This window comes from Coenobita brevimanus, chromosome 85 (assembly GCF_032717465.1).
Source record: "Coenobita brevimanus isolate Jiangsu-jjx chromosome 85, ASM3271746v2, whole genome shotgun sequence".
In the NCBI taxonomy this organism is placed as follows: domain Eukaryota; kingdom Metazoa; phylum Arthropoda; class Malacostraca; order Decapoda; family Coenobitidae; genus Coenobita; species Coenobita brevimanus.
Window position 1 is genome coordinate 11,034,467 of NC_137038.1, and position 18,067 is coordinate 11,052,533.

General features: G+C 41.4%; 1 protein-coding gene and 1 non-coding gene across 2 annotated transcripts in view; one reads left to right on the forward strand and one right to left on the reverse strand.

The window, feature by feature from the left end:
* Liprin-alpha (PTPRF interacting protein alpha) overlaps positions 1-18,067 on the reverse strand; it is a 332,503-nt gene that overhangs the window by 295,085 nt on the left and 19,351 nt on the right. The gene's annotated exons all lie outside the window — the stretch shown is intronic.
* LOC145410487 (U6 spliceosomal RNA) lies at positions 219-322 on the forward strand. Its single transcript, XR_013899278.1, has one exon. It is a non-coding gene; the product is annotated as a U6 spliceosomal RNA (small nuclear RNA).

Consider the following 18,067-nt stretch of genomic DNA (forward strand, 5'->3'; position numbering starts at 1 on the left):
CCCCCCAGCTTCCCTCCTCCCTCCTTCAAGTGAAGAGAGCATTAATCTGAGTACAATCAAAGACCTAAACTCCCCTCTCTCTCTCTCTCTCACACACACACACACACACACACACACACACACACACACACACACACACACACGCAATAAAACTATATACATCTTTCAGTATACATACAGGTGCATACACTGTCTGAATATATATATATATATATATAGTACTTGCTTCGGCAGTACAAAAACTGAAATTGGAACGATACAGAGATCTGCATCGCCCATGCGCAAGAATGACGCAAAATCGTGTGTGTGTGTGTGTATTTATTTATATTTTTATATATCTATATATATATATATATATATATATATATATATATATACACAGAATGTGTGTGTGTGTGTGTGTGTGTGTGTGTGTGTGTGTGTGTTCAAATTTATTCATTCACTTAGCTATTTATTTACACCAGACCACTTATGTGTTACACACAATTATACGAGCATACACAGGCATCCAATACCCCACACAAAAAAAGCAAATTAAACACCGAAAACAATTAGTATACAAAAACGACATGCTGTAACTACATTAATTCTTAAATGAAACAGTGCAGGTAAATTTAATGACACAATCCCGCAATCCCAGAATAATCCCCAGAGAAAAGCGGGAACGTAAACAAGGGCGTTCGTTTAGGTGTGGTGACCCGGTTTTTCTTATTTATTCATTCATTTTGGTTTAAAGCGGTCCCACTTTTAACCCATCACTATGATGAAGGTTTCTATTATTATTATAATTATTATTATTATCATTATTATTATTATTACCATCATCATTATTATCGCTGTTGCTGTTGTTCTTGCGGTTGTATTATTCTACTGACTGCGGTACCAGCTCCCAGGGGATCTCTTGGAGGCAAACCTGTTCCAAGTATCCCATCCCGGAAAAGTGTGGTGCCCCAGAGCTGTTGCTGTCGCACAGCACCACACCCACCAGGAGTGCAGCAATCAGGGTGCCGAACTCATCCGATTTCCTCACCGGAGATCCAGTGAGAGCGATCGGCTTCCCCCGCTGCTGCTTCGGTAACACGGCAGCCAGTACAACAACAACAATACCACCAATAACAATGACAATAACAATAATAACAACTGATGCATTTTTATATCATTCCGGCTTTCAACTCCTTCACTTACAATTTACCGAATATTTTGATGTCAGGTGGCCCAGGTCACGTCCCAAGTAGCCTACCATTATTTCCATAGACTACAACCTATGCCACTTCCCTAGTGTAGTTTATGCCCTATCCACTCCACCAACATCTCTGCTTCCTTAACCTTTCCAGCGCCACAACGTTTTACGTACTCTTTTTACTTTAACTTGGCCTAAATCTGCCATCCCTCCACCTTGGATTCTGAGCTGTAGCAACAGATTAGCATTAGATTACGGTGCTAATCATGAAAAAGTGCTATGGAATGGATACAAAACCACAGTATTGTCTCTTGTGAAATAAACTGCTAGAAGACGAAAGACTGGGCCAAGTTTGATTAAGAAGAGTATAGATATATTTTTATGAGTCATAAATAAAAATAAACAAGTAAATAAATAAACTGACAGGAAGCAAGAACATGAAAAATATGTCATGGGATTGAAAATATGGCTAGGTCAATTTTTGCACTTTCTATGATTGTGTGTGTGTGTGTGTGTGTGTGTGTGTGTGTGTGTAAGAGAGAGAGAGAGAGAGAGAGAGAGAGAGAGAGAGAGAGAGAGACATCAAGTGAGTGGATGATGGTCGCCCCACCTACCACCATTAAAAATATTCACGTTAATGTGTCGTGGGCCTTTTCGTTATTGGCTCGTATTCTAAATGACGTTCAAGTTTTCCTTATACCTCCTCCTAAGCGATTCCTTTTCACATTACACCTCAGTATCCTCTGGCATGTGTAACGCAAAGCAGGTCGATGATAAAGCAATATAAATAACATACAGGAGAATGTTAAGGAGTCAAATGCAAAATAAATCGCTAAGGAAGATAAGCTGCCGTAATAAATCGATGCCACTTACGATAGAATATAAACACGTGCGTAACAAGTATATATTACTCACTGGTATAATTATGTCTATTATCAAAGCATTCTGATTAATTAGCTATTAATTTTATCTGAAATTGGTGATTTTTTCTGAAGCGCATCACGGCCTAATTTTAACAGCTGGTTTGATTACTGCCTGATAAATGCTGTTTTCATCAGATCCAATAACAGGGACAGACTGATACAGAGCTACGGTATAAAAATCACACATTACCACACATAAATATACAGGCATTGCCACATATAAATATAAAAAATACAGACATTATTATACTATTAAAATAATATATTACCACACAAAAATACAAAATAAAGACACTGCCGCAAATAAATATAAAAATAAAACTGACATTACCACACATAAATATAAAGAAAAAATTTTCATTACCACAAGATCTGTATATACTGCATTCCCGTGTCTAATACACATATAGCTATTAAAAAAAAAAAAAAAAGTCTCTATGATGATAAGAGTGATAAAACAACAGCTGGTAAATGTGTTGGCGGCTTAGACACCCCGACTCTCACCACCACTACCACCACTTACTCTTCCTATTTAATTTTGTACTGGTATCATCACCATCATCATCAATACCTTACTTCCCATTAATACAAAGGGTAGGAAGGATTCAAAAACATTAAAAGCATAGCACAAGAAAAACTGAAAAAAAAAAAAAAAATGGTAGGGCATCCTACAGCTAACTTGACCAGCACCATAATCTATTGTTAATCTCACGCCATAGATCAGCATTCAACATGGAAAGAGGACAGCTTTAAGCCTATTTAAAGAGAACATAGACTACCTTAGTACAATGACACCTATTTTACATGAATCTTGCGACGTCAGATGCTTTTTTTTTTTTTTTTTTTTTTTGCCTTAAGGAAGACCTCTTGCTGCAAAGGAGCCAATTAATTCCTCCATAACAAGCTCTAGGATCAAAATTAAAAACACCCACAAAATAATGTGAGCATCATTGTCATCATCATTATCCCAACCCCAGTCCTCACTGATGTAGGTCCGGTACGCAAAAAATAAGAGACGTTAACACTGCATAATAAACATATTCAGTTTCACGTAAGATACCTAACACACCTAAAACATAAATAATTGGAAAAAATAACAAGGTACACCCATACAAAAGTCAGTCTCAATATACCCGGTTCTACACATTAACACAAACACACACACACACACACACACACACACACACACACACATGGTGTATCTATCTTTCTATCTATTTATCTATATCTATCTATATCTATCTATCTATCTATCTATCTATATATATATATATATATATATATATATATATATATATATACCAGTATGCTATATATATATATATATATATATATATATATATATATATATATATATATATATATACCAGTATGCTAAACACGAGTACATAATACCACACAACATAAATAAACATAATATGTACTTACAGTACATATACCGTACAAATATAAAACTCGAGAAAAGAAGTGTCTCAAATAACACTTACAAAACATTAAACCAAAGTAAAAAAACTAAAATTGTACAGCAGCAAAAATAGAGTTCTCAATGCCCAAATGGTGATGGTGTTGGTGTGTGGCAGGGAATGTGGGTGTGGCGAGGGAGGGGGTGTGGGTGTGAGAGGGAAGGAGGAAGGAAGGCAGTGTGGGTGTGAGGGGGAGGGAGGAAGGAAGGCAGTGTGGGTGTGGCGGAGAGAGGGACACAGGGTGGCTGCGGTGGAGGCAGGGAGGGTGAAGGAGGGGAGAGATGGAGGTGGAGGGAGATATACGAGTATAGGGGAGAGAACGAGATAATGACGGGAGGCAGGAGGGATGTGATGATGGCAGGGAAGATTAAAGAAATGGTGAGGGAAAGAAGGGAAGAAACAGGTATGGCAAGGTGAGGGAAGGAGGAGGAAAGGAGGTGGAGGGAAAGAGGGGTGAGGGAGTAAGAAACGAGAGAGTGTTTACAGCAATGACGGTTTGGCTGGTCTCGGGAGAGAGGAAGGAGAGGAATGCATGGATGAGAGAAGAGGAGAAGGAGGAGGAGGAGGAGAAGAACAATAACAACAACAAAGCACGAGCCACTTGTCAAACTGTTCTCTCTCTCTCTCTCTCTCACACACACACACACACACACACACACACACACACACACACACACGTAGGTAGTCAATATAGAGAGGAATGCGAGTAAAAATAAATAAGCCACGAGTATGAGAAAAATTATGGTGAGCATTTCCTCTCCTTTCTCTCCCCTCCTTCGTCCAACCTCTCCTCTTCCTTCACTTCTCTCCCTTTCTCTTCCTTTTACTCTTCCTCCCAGTCGTTTTCTTCATCCATTTTTTCTCCTCTCTCCCTGTCTCCTTTCCTACTTTCCTCTCCTCCCCTCTTCTCTCCTTTCCTTCACTTCTCACCCTTCCTCTCTCTCTCTCTCTCTCTCCTTCCACTCCACCTTCCCTCTCTCCCTCTCCCCTCATGTTTCCCGGTTTCTCTCCATCCCCCTCCCCTCCCTTCCCCTCGTTCTCCTCCCCTATCTCCCCTCTCCCCCCTCCTTCTTATTACCACTAGATTTATTTATTGGAGAAATTTCTAGTTGAGAAGGAATTGGAAACTGAACTAAACCGCTTACTACGAGATCCTTAAAAATCAAATCATAAATAAAGTAATAAAATGAGTAAAGTCTGTCTATCTATCTATCTATTCCCAGACGCCTCAATCCCGTTTGGGGTGGCCACAAACAAAACGCCTCCACGTCGCCCTGTCCCCCGCCATTTCACTGCCCTACTCCGAACTCACACACCCCTCTCTCATATACCTCTCCACCCCATCCCTCCATCTCATCCTCGGCCTCCCCCTCCCTCTCTTCCCCCCTCCACCTCACTCACATACACTCTCTTCGTCAGTCTTTCACCCTCCATCCTCTCCACATTTAGTAAATAATAAAAATGAATAAAATCGATAAAATAAATATATAGAATGAATAAAATCGTATCAAAGTGAGATTTTAATACCAAAAGACGTCATCGTACTGAAGGGATAAACAACTGGGGGATATTTATCAAGAAAATAAGCAAGGCGGTTACCAAAATTAAAATTAAAAATAATGCCAGAAAATATATACCGACAAAAACAAGCATTACATTCTCTCTTTTACCTTAACTTGGCCCAATATTTTTTCTTTTGCAAATTATTTCACGTAGCTCAGTGACAGAAATAGACAAAGCTACGGCTTTGCATCGTTTAGGTAGCACTTATTCGTGATTAGCATCATAATCTAGTGTTAATCTATTGTTACAACTCAGTGTTCAAGACGGAGACGTGGTAAATTTAAGCCAAGTTAGCATAAAAAGTCTACTGATAATACTGACAGAAAACATTTAAAATACCGGTACAAAAAATACACATACCGGATATTTGACACAAAAACAGACAATACAGTACAATGGTAACAATATCTATCTATCTATCTATTGCCAGACGCCTCAATCCCGTTTGGGGTGGCCACAAACAAATCGCCTCCAAGTCGCCCTGTCCCCCGCCATTTCACTGCCCTGCTCCCAACTCACACCCCCCTCTCTCATATACCTCTCCACTCCATCCCTCCATCTCATCCTCGGCCTCCCCCTCCCTCTTCCCCCCTCCACCTCACTCACATACACTCTCTTCGTCAGTCTTTCACCCTCCATCCTCTCCACATGGCCAAACCACCTCAGTGTGTTCCTCATAACGCTTCCTATCACATCCACATCCACACCACAACGCTCCTTTATATCCTCATTCGTCAGCCTGTCTCTCCACGTGAATCCACAGGCTCCTCTTAAATAACTCATTTCCACTGCTCTCACTCATGACTTGTGTCCTTCCAACAATGTCCAAGCTTCACTTCCGTACGTTAGAGTTGGTATCACAATACTGTCATGTAGTAACTTTTTCACTTCCATGCTCACTTCCCTGTTTCTTATCACTGCTTTCAAGGAACCAGCAACCTTTCTTCCCTGCTGTACCCTTTCAAGCACTTCACCCTCCAAACCTCCATCCTTACTCATCACACTACCCAAATACTTAAACGTACTCACATTTTCCAATTCCTCACCATCCAACCTCGCTGTACATTCACTAACTTCACCTCTCTCAAAGACCATCACTTTACTCTTCCCTACATTCACCTTTAGGTTCCGTTTCTTACACACTCTCTCAAACTCATCCACCATGCCTTGCAGCTCCCCTTCGTCTTCACTCAATAACACAGTATCATCTGCAAACAACAGTACAGGGAGTTTCCAAACACTACCCTCTCTCACCAGGGCCACTCCAACATCCACTACCCTACCTTGTACCTCTTTTATTACCCCATCCATGTACAGATTGAACAACCATGGAGACATGACACATCCCTGTTTCAAACCAACTTTCAAAGAGAAAAATTCACTTAGTTCACCATCCACACACACTGCAGCCTTCGCACCATCGTACATACTCTTCACAGCATTCAACAACTTCCCATCTACTCCATATATTCTTAACACTTTCCACAATCCTTGTCTATCCACCCTGTCATATGCTTTCTCCAAATCCATGAAAGCCGCATACAACTTCTTTCCCTTCTCTAGAAACTTTTCCACTAAAGATCTAAGAATGAATATCTGATCTACACAACCTCTTCCCTTCCTAAAGCCTCCCTGTTCTTCTCCAACTAATTTCTCTGTTCTTTCTCTAACTCTGTCTATAAGTATCCTACCATACACTTTTCCTATTATACTAAGAAGACAAATGCCCCTATGATTACCACACACTTCTTTTTCCCCTTTTCCTTTGTACAAGGGAATAATTATACCTGACTTCCAATCCTCTGATACTCTACCTTCCTCCCAGGCCAATCTGCACATCTTCCACATCCATTCTACTACTATCTCTCCCCCATGCTTCAGCATTTCACCACACACTCCATCAATTCCTGGGGCTTTCCCCGATTTAACTTTCTTCATTGCTTCCACAACTTCTATCCTACTGATTTCTTCCTGTCTTCTCACCTCCCTCCTTCTCCCAGCCATTCCCCAGCCACTTATACTCGCATTACTTCCATCCTATATGTTCAACAATTCCTTAAAGTGTTCTCTCCATCTGCTCACTTTTTCTCCCTTCTCCACTAGTAATCTACCATTTTTATCTTTCACTCCCCTGCTAACTTCACTTCCACCCTGTCTTACTCTTTTCACTTCTCTCCAGAACATTTTCTTACAGTCCCTCCACTTTACACTCAAATTCCTTCCAAATTCCTCATCCACTCTCTTCTTACTCTCTCTTACTAATCTTTTCACCTCTCTCTTCCTTTCCACATATAACTCTCTCTTCCGCCTCTCAACTTCTTCCACGCCCCTATTTCTCATCCATTCATTGTATGCTTTCTTCTTTTGTGCCACAGCCTGTTTCACCTCTTCAGTCCACCACGCTGTTCCTTGCAACGCCCTCCGTCTTCTCTTCCTTCCACACACCACATCACATGCTGCACATATTTCTTCTGTAAATATCTTACACATACCTTCCACGTCTCCCATCTGCTCCAATTCATATTTGCCCAATCGTTCCTCCACTTCTCTCTTATACTCTGCCTTTTTCTCATCCTCTTGTAACCTTTCCACTCTCCTTGCAACTACTCCTTCCTCTCGTCTTTCCCTTCTTCTATTCCTCCATCTTACTTGCATCCTAATTCTGGCCACCACCAAGTAGTGGTCAGAAAGTCCACTCCCCCAACCTCTATACACTCTTGCATCCTTTACACATCTTCGCATCCTTTCATCCACACACACATAATCAATCATTGCCTTCCTTTCATTCAGTTCACCACCCACCCTTCTCATCACCCGCCATGTATACCTGTGGATCATTTTATGCCTGAAGAGGGTATTGGCTATCACCAACCCCCTCCCAGCACAAATGTCCACTAACGCACTCCCATTCTCATCTATCTCAGCAGGCACACCCCACTCACCAACTATTCCATCCACCTTCACATTACCAACTTTACCATTCATATCACCAATCAAAAACACTCTCTCATTCCTTCCAAACTTTTCCATGCACACTTCCACATTTGTCCAGAACTCTTCTCTCACTCTTCTAGCACGATCTTGCGTTGGCGCATACACACACACAATCGCCCACATTTGTATTCCAACTTTCAACTTTACCCACACAATCCTTGACCCAACTGATCCATACTGTCTTATGCTCTTCTTCCATCTTTTACTCACAACTATACACACTCCTTCCTTTGCCCTCTCATTCTCATCTACTCCTGCATATATACCCCATCCATACTCCCATTCTCTCACACTTTCTCCTCTCCATTTTGTTTCAGTTATTCCACATACATCCACTTTCGCATCCTCAAGCACCTGGACAATCTCTCTCTCTTTCACCTCATCATTCGCTCCTCTTACATTCCATGTACTCATTACCAAGTCCTTTGTCCGGTCCTGGGTCGTCATCGTTTGGTCAGTCCTTGTCCGAGGCTTCTTGTTTGTTTTTTTAGTTAGTTGTTTTCCGGGGAGGGGCACTAACCCTCCGCCAACCCTTTTAGTCACCTTTTACGACAAGCAGGGATACTGGGGGAGTATTCTTAAAAACCCCCCTACCCCCAGGGGGGTAACAATATAAACATACTAAAATAATAAAAACTTCAAGCCATCTCCCGATGGGTCTCACTACTCGCGTAGTAGGAAGGTTTTTCCTCGGCACTTAATTTTGCACCTCCATTTCTGTTTTGACGCAAATTTCAGGATGTAAAACACAAACAAAGCCAGCCAGCCAACCTCACAACTGAAAACATTACCATTCCGCTCGCATCGGAACTCGAGTGGTAAGCGAGCGTAGCGGTAATGTTTTCATTTCAGTTTTGAGGTTGGCCGGCTGGCTTTGTGTGTGGCTAAACAAGATATCTCATGAACGGCTTGAGCTATCAACAAGAACCTTTCAGGGTAAAATGTATAGCCAAAATCTTGGTCGAGTTCGAAATTCGGCACTCGGGGTCAAGGTCAGGGTCACCAAAGGTCAACTAGTTGACCTTTGGCAGCCATATTGGTGCCCCTGACCTTGACCCCGAGTGCCCATTTTCAAACTCGTGCAAGATTTTTGTCATATCTTGATACCCTGAATGTTTCATGCTTATAGCTCAAGCCGTTCACGAGATATTTACCCACACACAAACAAAACCAGCCAACCAACCTCACAAATGAAAGCATTACCACTCAGCTTGCTTAGCAACGCGGGTGGTAAAAAAAAACACTATGTGCCAATATCGAAACGAAAATAATCATATCAGGTACAGGACATCACTTAAAAATTGATACCTGTAAAACACACACACACACACACACACACACACACACACACACACACACACACACACACAATTAACCCGAAAAGAAAAACAGGATATGTATTCCAAACGTAAATATACAAGGATTCCATATATAACGCTCCTCTACTACTCCGTTTGGACGAGTTCTTGTGTGTTGCGGGTACGGCTCAGCGTTATCGATGTTTATCCTGCATCACTGATTCATTTCCTACTCTTACTGCCACACCCATGCTACACCAGCAAAGTCAGCCCTCCCCGTGGCGCGCTATTTACGGACCACATTGTTTTAACGCTACCGGAAATTACCACACACACACACACACACACACACACACACACGTAAACATACCCCAAACCTAACCTAGCAATAAAAAGTAACCCAAACAGTAAAAACAGGAATAAAACAGAGGAGTGGGTATGAGTAAGGGAGTTGAAGGAGAGTGAGGCAAGGTGTGGTGAGGCTTCTTCAGTAATCAGTCTGGTATTTGTGGATTACTCCGGGATTAGAGTAATTACACCGCTGACGCCAACACTATAGATAGACAGATAAATAAACAGATAGACAGACATACACAAAGATAACCAGACTTCAAGAGGTTACTCAATATAATTAAACCCTACGTCATCAGATCGAAGAAGCTGATAATACGAACATCAGTATCCGTGTTGGCGATGCAAGCTAATCGATAGGCGTGTTTGATAAAGGAGTCCCGCCTGATAGTGTGATAGTGGCTTTAGATTAGATTACGTGCATACTTCTTTATGACTTGTTATGAGATGCTGGTGGGAGGAAGTGTGTGGTGGTTTAGATTTAGCTGTGTGCCTCCAAACTCACTCTCTCTCTCTCTCTTACACACACACACACACACACACACACACACACACACACACACACACACACACACACACACACACACACACACACATACACACAAGACGACTCCCGGGGCCCACTGCGCATTTCAAACTTGCCTCGTGTTTACCTGAGCTCTCATTTACCACTTCAAGACAAACAAAAATAAGTGCCATAAAAATAAAAATTTAAGAAAGCACAGGAAGGCTTATGCTCATTGCATTTGTATAGACCACCCTAAAAACCCTACTGATATTCATAGTCTCTAGACTAAACCACTTTACCTCTTTCTTCTGCGTCTTCCACAGTATTAACCTTGACAGAGAGAAGGACATCATGTTTACCTTACTCTTGCTGCCAACAGACCATTTAATTCAGCTTAAGGTTGCACCCACGTAGTGAAGGAGTCAGTGAAGTTCGAAAGTCTTCTCTAAACAGAGTAAAAAAAAAAAAACCCGCTGGTAGCAAGGAAAAAACTAATTAACTGTAGTGGACAGGTAGCGTCTTCTTCGCTACAGGTTATGGTTGAATAAATAAAGATCTCCCAGAGCAACACCAAAGTTTTACAGTTTTATATAAATATATACATTTATGGTGTACCGTACCCTTCATGACTATACTTCTCTTCCTACTACATTCTTTTCACTTTTCCTTGGCTTAAAAGTACCATTTCTCCTGAATGCCAAGTTTTAACAATAGATTAACACTAGAATATGGTGCTAGTCACGATGAAGTGATGTGGAAAGGCTGTACAGCCATAGTACTGTCTTATTATGCTACTGAACTACGGGAAGTAAACAGCATGGGGGCTTAAAATTTCCACCCAGTTAAAATGAATGAACTATAGTAATATCGACACCCAGGCTAATAACACTCAGGCTCCTACGACTCACTCTAGGGCGATTCAAGTCGTCTCGGGCAAGCTGAAATAGAAACAAGAGTTGACCCCACCATGAGAGGGCTAATCACTTGTTGGATAATAAGGCTTATCAACTAGCACGCGTTACTAGGGCCAGAATGAAACAATGGAGACAGGGCAGGGTACGGTAGCAATAGTAGTAGTAGTAGCAACCCCAGACTGATCTAAATTTACGTGAACTCAGAGAACTGCACCTTCCTGGGATGAGGAGGGATGAGGGGTCCAAGGAAGGGTCTAGGTTTGGTAAGGTTAGTCTGACAGGGACTGTCAAGGTTATGTAAGGTTTGCATAGGGTAGGATAGGATTGGATAGGGTAGGTTAAGTTAGGTTAGCTTAAACTGGAATATGTGAGTTGCTTTGGAATGCGTTCTGATTAAATACCATTACATCGACTGTCCTGGGAGAAGGAAACTTTAGGCACGGTGCTGAAACGGCAAAGTAGCCCCGGAAATAAGTGTTGGGGGCGTAGTATGGTGGTGGTGGAGGTCTCTGAGTGAAGACGGTCCAAGCCAGCCAACTCTGTAACTGACCACTTCATCCCTACACCCGGACTGGCGCCGACGGGGATCTAAGCACACCACACTCACCGCTACTCTTAATATATCACTAACTTCATATAGTGTCATTTACTTCCACATCCGCTACTCGTAATATACCGGTGACTTCCTATAGTGTCGTTTAATTCCTTATCCGCTACTCTTAATACCGGTATATCACTAACTCTATATAGGCCTAGTGTCATTTAAGTCCACATCTTCCGTGACTAAAAACATTTCAGAAATGTTGTAGTCTACAGTACCGGATAATTAACTTGGAGTACAGTATGATACAAATGTCTGTTTGCTTCTCCTGCCTCTGTTCTTTATTGCTAGTTTCGCAGATGCTTGGATGAGACTTTGTGGACAAAGGTACACAATCACTCACAGATGGATATTACGAGTATGTACCTCAATCCACTGTGTCATATTGAAGTGTTTTGAATTCAGTGATGAAAGAGAGGCAGGGGGGGTGAACAGGCATTTGTATTTGATTGTACACATCCAATCCTTTCACTGCCATTTCCCCGGCTACAGATATTATTGTGGCTGTTCCCACACAATCGTAGGCTAGCTTATCCAACTAAGGGAAACCTCAAACACCTAGAGTTAAAACCTACCTACATCAAATGACATATGTTCCGGTTAATATTATACAATTTCATCCTGGCTATTACCAAGCAATATACCAAGAGAGATTATCAGCACCTACAGGATTAAGCTACTGAAAATCACAGGCGTCCAATTGTTTGAACACAAGCGACGCATATCAAATGAACACGTAAAAGGAAAACAATCATCCTACACCATCATCACCATCGCGACCAGTACTGTCACTATCACTAAGATCATCATTACCCAATCGCATCCTTCTCAACCCCATTATCATTATCGGTAATTTTGCCACTATCATCGGAATCATTATCACCAAAATCATGTGCATCATCTCAACAATCTCCATCATCATCATCTCAACAATAACCATCACCACCACCATCATCATCATCATCATCATCGTCAACATCAGTAGCAACAATACTACCATCATCATCATTATCGTCAACATCAACACCAACAATACTACCATCATCATCATCACCACCACCACCACCACCACCACCACCACCCAATAAAAGCACCAATAATGTCAGTTTGCCCGGGAAAGTTTGTTGACATTGTGGCTGGATGCTGATGACGTCACTCACACCCCACATTATTAATAGGTTTTGACAGTTATACTCTTTTCACATTAACTTGGCCTAAAATGACCACCTATCCAACTTGAGTGCTGTTATAACAAGAGATTAAGACTAGAAAATGATGCTAGTTACGAAGACGAGTTACCGTATGGAAAGTAAGAAAAGCCGTCATAATTTTTTCTGCTACTGAGCTACGTGAAATAGGCTACAAAAAGACGAAAATCGAGGTCAAGGTGAACATATTATAAAAAGCCAACATCAGTAAGACTCTGCGTATTGAAAGTAGTTTTCAAGAAGTCGTAATCTCTCTTTCTCTGCGATTTATTTTGCACATCAAACCTTAACATCCTCTGCATCTTACTGACGCAAACTACCTCGATAATAAACGATAATGAAGCGAAAATCTGGGCCAAGTTAAAGTGAAAAGACGATACAGACAATACCGCAGTAAATTTAAGCAATTTGATATTTAAAAAAAAAAAAAAAAAAAAAAAAACTAATTGGATACGGGAACCTGACAATAAACTCGTGAATAACTATGCAAATTATCTATGCCTTCCTTGCTAATTTATAGCTACAAAAAGAGTTTACCAGAAATTCTCTCTCTCTCTCTGTTCTTACCTAATTGTATTGTTACAGGACTGAAGCAAGCTCGCTGTGTCCCGTCTTTTAATACTATTTTATCACACACACACACATTATATATATATATATATATATATATATATACAGTGTCGCATACTAGTATGCTTGCACTCAATCGGCTTAAGGCGGACCGATTACACTTGGTTCGCAGACTACACACACATCCAAAGCCACTACAACACTACAATCACACTCACAAGCACTTCTCATCCTACATACAGTCTCTACCAGACAGCCTAAGCCACTGGGTAGAGATACATTGGCTGTATCGTCCCTCCTTCGGTAGGGATAGGCCGGTCCTGCAGTGGACTTCAACGGCTGATGATGATGATGATGATATATGTATATATATATATATATATATATATATATATATATATATATATATATATATATAAATTATTCTGAATGTTTTTGGCACACACGACTTCTTCCGGTAATATATTCCACTGATCTATTGCCCTGTCCCCAAACTTTCCTCCGCCAAATTAAAATACAAAACACAAAACAGCATACACACACACACACACACACACACACACACACACACACACACACACACACACACACATATCCACTATCCCAACCCTCTATTTTGTACTGGGGGTGAAAGCTGTGAGGGAGGTTAAAGACAAGGACGAGGTGGGTGGTGGTGGCTTTATGCATGTGCTTTATCCTTGGTTTTGTAAAAGATCTTAAGTAATTTACAGGATAAACAAGTTTCCATAACAGTTACCGTACTACTACTGCTATTCCTACAGCTACTTCTGTCACCACCACCACTGCTACTACTGCTGCTACTACTACAAGTACTACTACTATACTCTGTTCACTTTAACCAGGTGTAAATCTGCAATGTCTCCATCTTGAAAGCTGAGATATAACAAGAGATTAATACTAGAATATTATCATAGTCATCAAGAGGTGCTCTGGAAAGGATGCAGAACAGTAATATTTTCTTAATATGCTACTGAACTACGTAAAATGAGATGCAAGAGGGGTTAAATCTGAGCGAGGTTAATTTAAAAGAACCACAGGCTGACATTCTCGTCCATTTACAGCTTATATCCCGCATATTAACGGCATAATAAAGCAATACTAAGCCTTAACATCCTTTCCATACTTCATTGACGAGCACCTAATTTTAGGGTTAATTTCTTAAGACACCTCACACTTAAGTTGAAGAGATGGCAATTTTAAGCTATTTATGGGAACAGAGTATAGATGAAAGTATAAGCTAAACAAGCAATCTCATATAAAACGCAACCCTATGATAGTTTATATACAGGATGGTACATATATAACGCTCCAATTCAACTCCGCCCGGCAATCTCTCGTGTGTTGTGGGGATGGCTGTTATCAATATCTACCCATCATTTATTTATTTCCAACTACAAATACCACAACAAGGCCCAAACTAGCCGACTGAGCCGTCACTGGAGCACATACCGGTAAGATACTGTTACGTGAGTTTCTAGTGGAGCGCTATTTAGGGACCACCCCGTACAGACCCTGAGTACCATCTAGAAAGCTCTATATACTGATGCGAAACTGATCTTACTTTGCCTATGTTCACCACACCAGAACCTACTCTTTATCTGCCTTCATCTACCCTTGCCTACCATCACCATCATCTTGGGGTTGTATTCAGTGGGGTATTGGAAATTTCTTAACAACTACTCATCGATGCATTCTGCATACTACACCTCAGTATCTTCTTGTACGTTACTGATCAAATTTTGTCGATATTGAAATAAATATTATTCAATATCCAGTGAAGGCATAATATGCAAACTAAATCAGAATGGCAGAGGTATTACGAAGCTTCCTGTATCACTGCAAGACGCCCCTTATCCTTACCTACATTATACCACGTCTGTTCTAACCTGACGATGATCCCTAACCCCCATTCAGTTCAGCCGATCGAAAAGTGTAGCCAAACTGTATAGCTGATTCGGTTATACTCTTAGCCGTTGCGTTGTCTTTTTCAGTCAATAAGCTACATGAAATATGCAGTAAATGGACGAAAACATGGGCCAAGTTTGAATGAAAAGAATATGGTAGCCTGACAACAAGACGAATTCCTACCTCATAACTACGACTCATCAAATATCATGCAAAATCACCTTATTCATGTTCTGAGAGGTCGCATTCCATCAGGTGAAAACACTCTCATTACCGGTATACACTAGCTACCAGAACCAATCCTTGCCTATCTTCATGCAGTGTACACCCCAACCCATCATTACCTACCCTGGTCTTGTCCTAGTCACACGCCACCTCCACTAACCACAACACACACACACACACACACACACACACACACACACACACACACACACACACACACACACACACACACACACACACACACACACAAACACACAAACACCACCGTATACACCTCCACACACATATACATAGAATCTATGTTGCACACACACACACACACACACACACACACACACACACACACACAAACACACAAACACCACCGTATACACCTCCACACACATATACATAGAATCTATGTTGCACACACACACACACACACACACACACACACACACACACACACACACACACACACACACACACACACAAAACCACAAACCCGAAACATGCACATCTAGGCCACACACTCTTGTCATGTGCACCTCACCATACCGATGTCCAACTGGAGGCGGATCGGCTAGGTGAAGGGTGAGAGATACAGGAAGGTGGAAGATGGAGAGGAAGACCGAGAATGAGGTGAAAGCCGGGGAAGGTGAAAGAATAAATATATGATGGAGGATGGTGTCATGCGAGGAAGTGGGGGTGGGGGGTACTGCTGATACCGGTGAGTGGGGTGAGTAATGGAGGAGGATAATATTGAGGTTGCTCCACACACGACGAGGATGACAGTGAGAGAGAGAGAGAGAGAGAGAGAGAGAGAGAGAGAGAGAGAGAGATGAACAGGTGAATCTAGAGGTGTAACACGTGCCAATCTCTAAGTCTCTAGGTGGCAGGGGAGAGGAGGGGTGACTAAGGTAAGCTGGCGGGGAAGAACCAAGGCTCGTAAGCTCGGCAGTTAACCAGGCTCAAAAACACTTCTTCGTTACTAGTTTATTTGTGTATATGACTCAGTTATTTTCATGGTTACTAGTTTATTTATGCATATGACTCAGAGTTATTTTCCTGCATATTATTTATGTCGAGGTCAAATTGGTAAAAAAAAAAAATATGTAACAAATTTAAAGCCTAATAGCCAATAATAAATCGCTAAGGAACATGTGCTAAGAGTGGTTTATTTACGTACATGACTCAGTAAACCTCTGTATTATTATTCACGCAACTATGTCGATGTCAAATTGATATAAGAACAGAAATATTGGGAACATAAATATAAAACGCAATAGACAATGCAAAATAAGTCGCTAAGGATGAGGTGTTACGAGTATGAGAGAAAGTTAGGGAATTGGGTAGGGGTTTAAGGAGGGCCATAATATTCAGTGGTGGATTCCAGCTCCCCCCCCACCCACCCACCCAGCATCACCACTACAAGGCGCCTCCTGGTCTAGACGAGGGCTTACCAACACCCCCACAATACTTCACTACAACATGCTGAGTCCTGGGTACTCGTAGTATATTATACACATAACAGGAACAATTACCGTAATAAACGGAACAGAAACAGCTGTAATACTGTAGTACGGTCGTAGTAGTAGTAGTAGTAAATGTTGTTGCTGTTGGATAGCAGCATGTAATCCCAAATGTGAACCCAGTGGACTACAGGCTAAAGCTACCTTTCTGCAGCACACCATTCACCACTGAGGAGATAGGGAGGGAGATGAGGGAAGTTTGTACAATCGGGCAGTGGAGCCGCCCTGTTATACCCATAGCCCCGATGCCACCACATGAAGGGGGCCCTTCCCAGCACCACAGCTACAGACTGACAGCAGCAGTACAAAAAGAAACAAATAAACTCATGCAGCCAAAGCCGTATGAAATTGTTTTTTGTGTGGATACGGGAAGAAAAATGGATCTCTGGCGAAATGCTAAATAATATTGAGTCTCTGGTCTGCACCTGGTCCCTCCCTCTCCAATACTGATGTAGATAACGCTGCACTCAGCACGGTACGTCATCCTACTGAAGGGTGTAATGAAGACTGCTCCTACCTGTTCTTAACTTCTCCAGGCGGGACATCTGAACTAATTAAGGACTTCGCCCAAAGTTTGTGAAACGGACATCTAGCTGTGGAAAATTCTAAATGGACCGCTAAAAGTAGTGTCGAGGTGTAAACTTAGTATGGGGGACATAAAAAATATTAGTATGGCTTAAATCAGTTTTAATTGGATCCTGGAATAAGGTACTTAAATCTAAATAAAAAGAGTAAATATTTCTGAATCCTATTAAAAATGATCTAAACCTTATTGATATGTTTTACGTCCTTCAAACTAAACTGAATTCCCAACACTGCCTTTACCACTGCC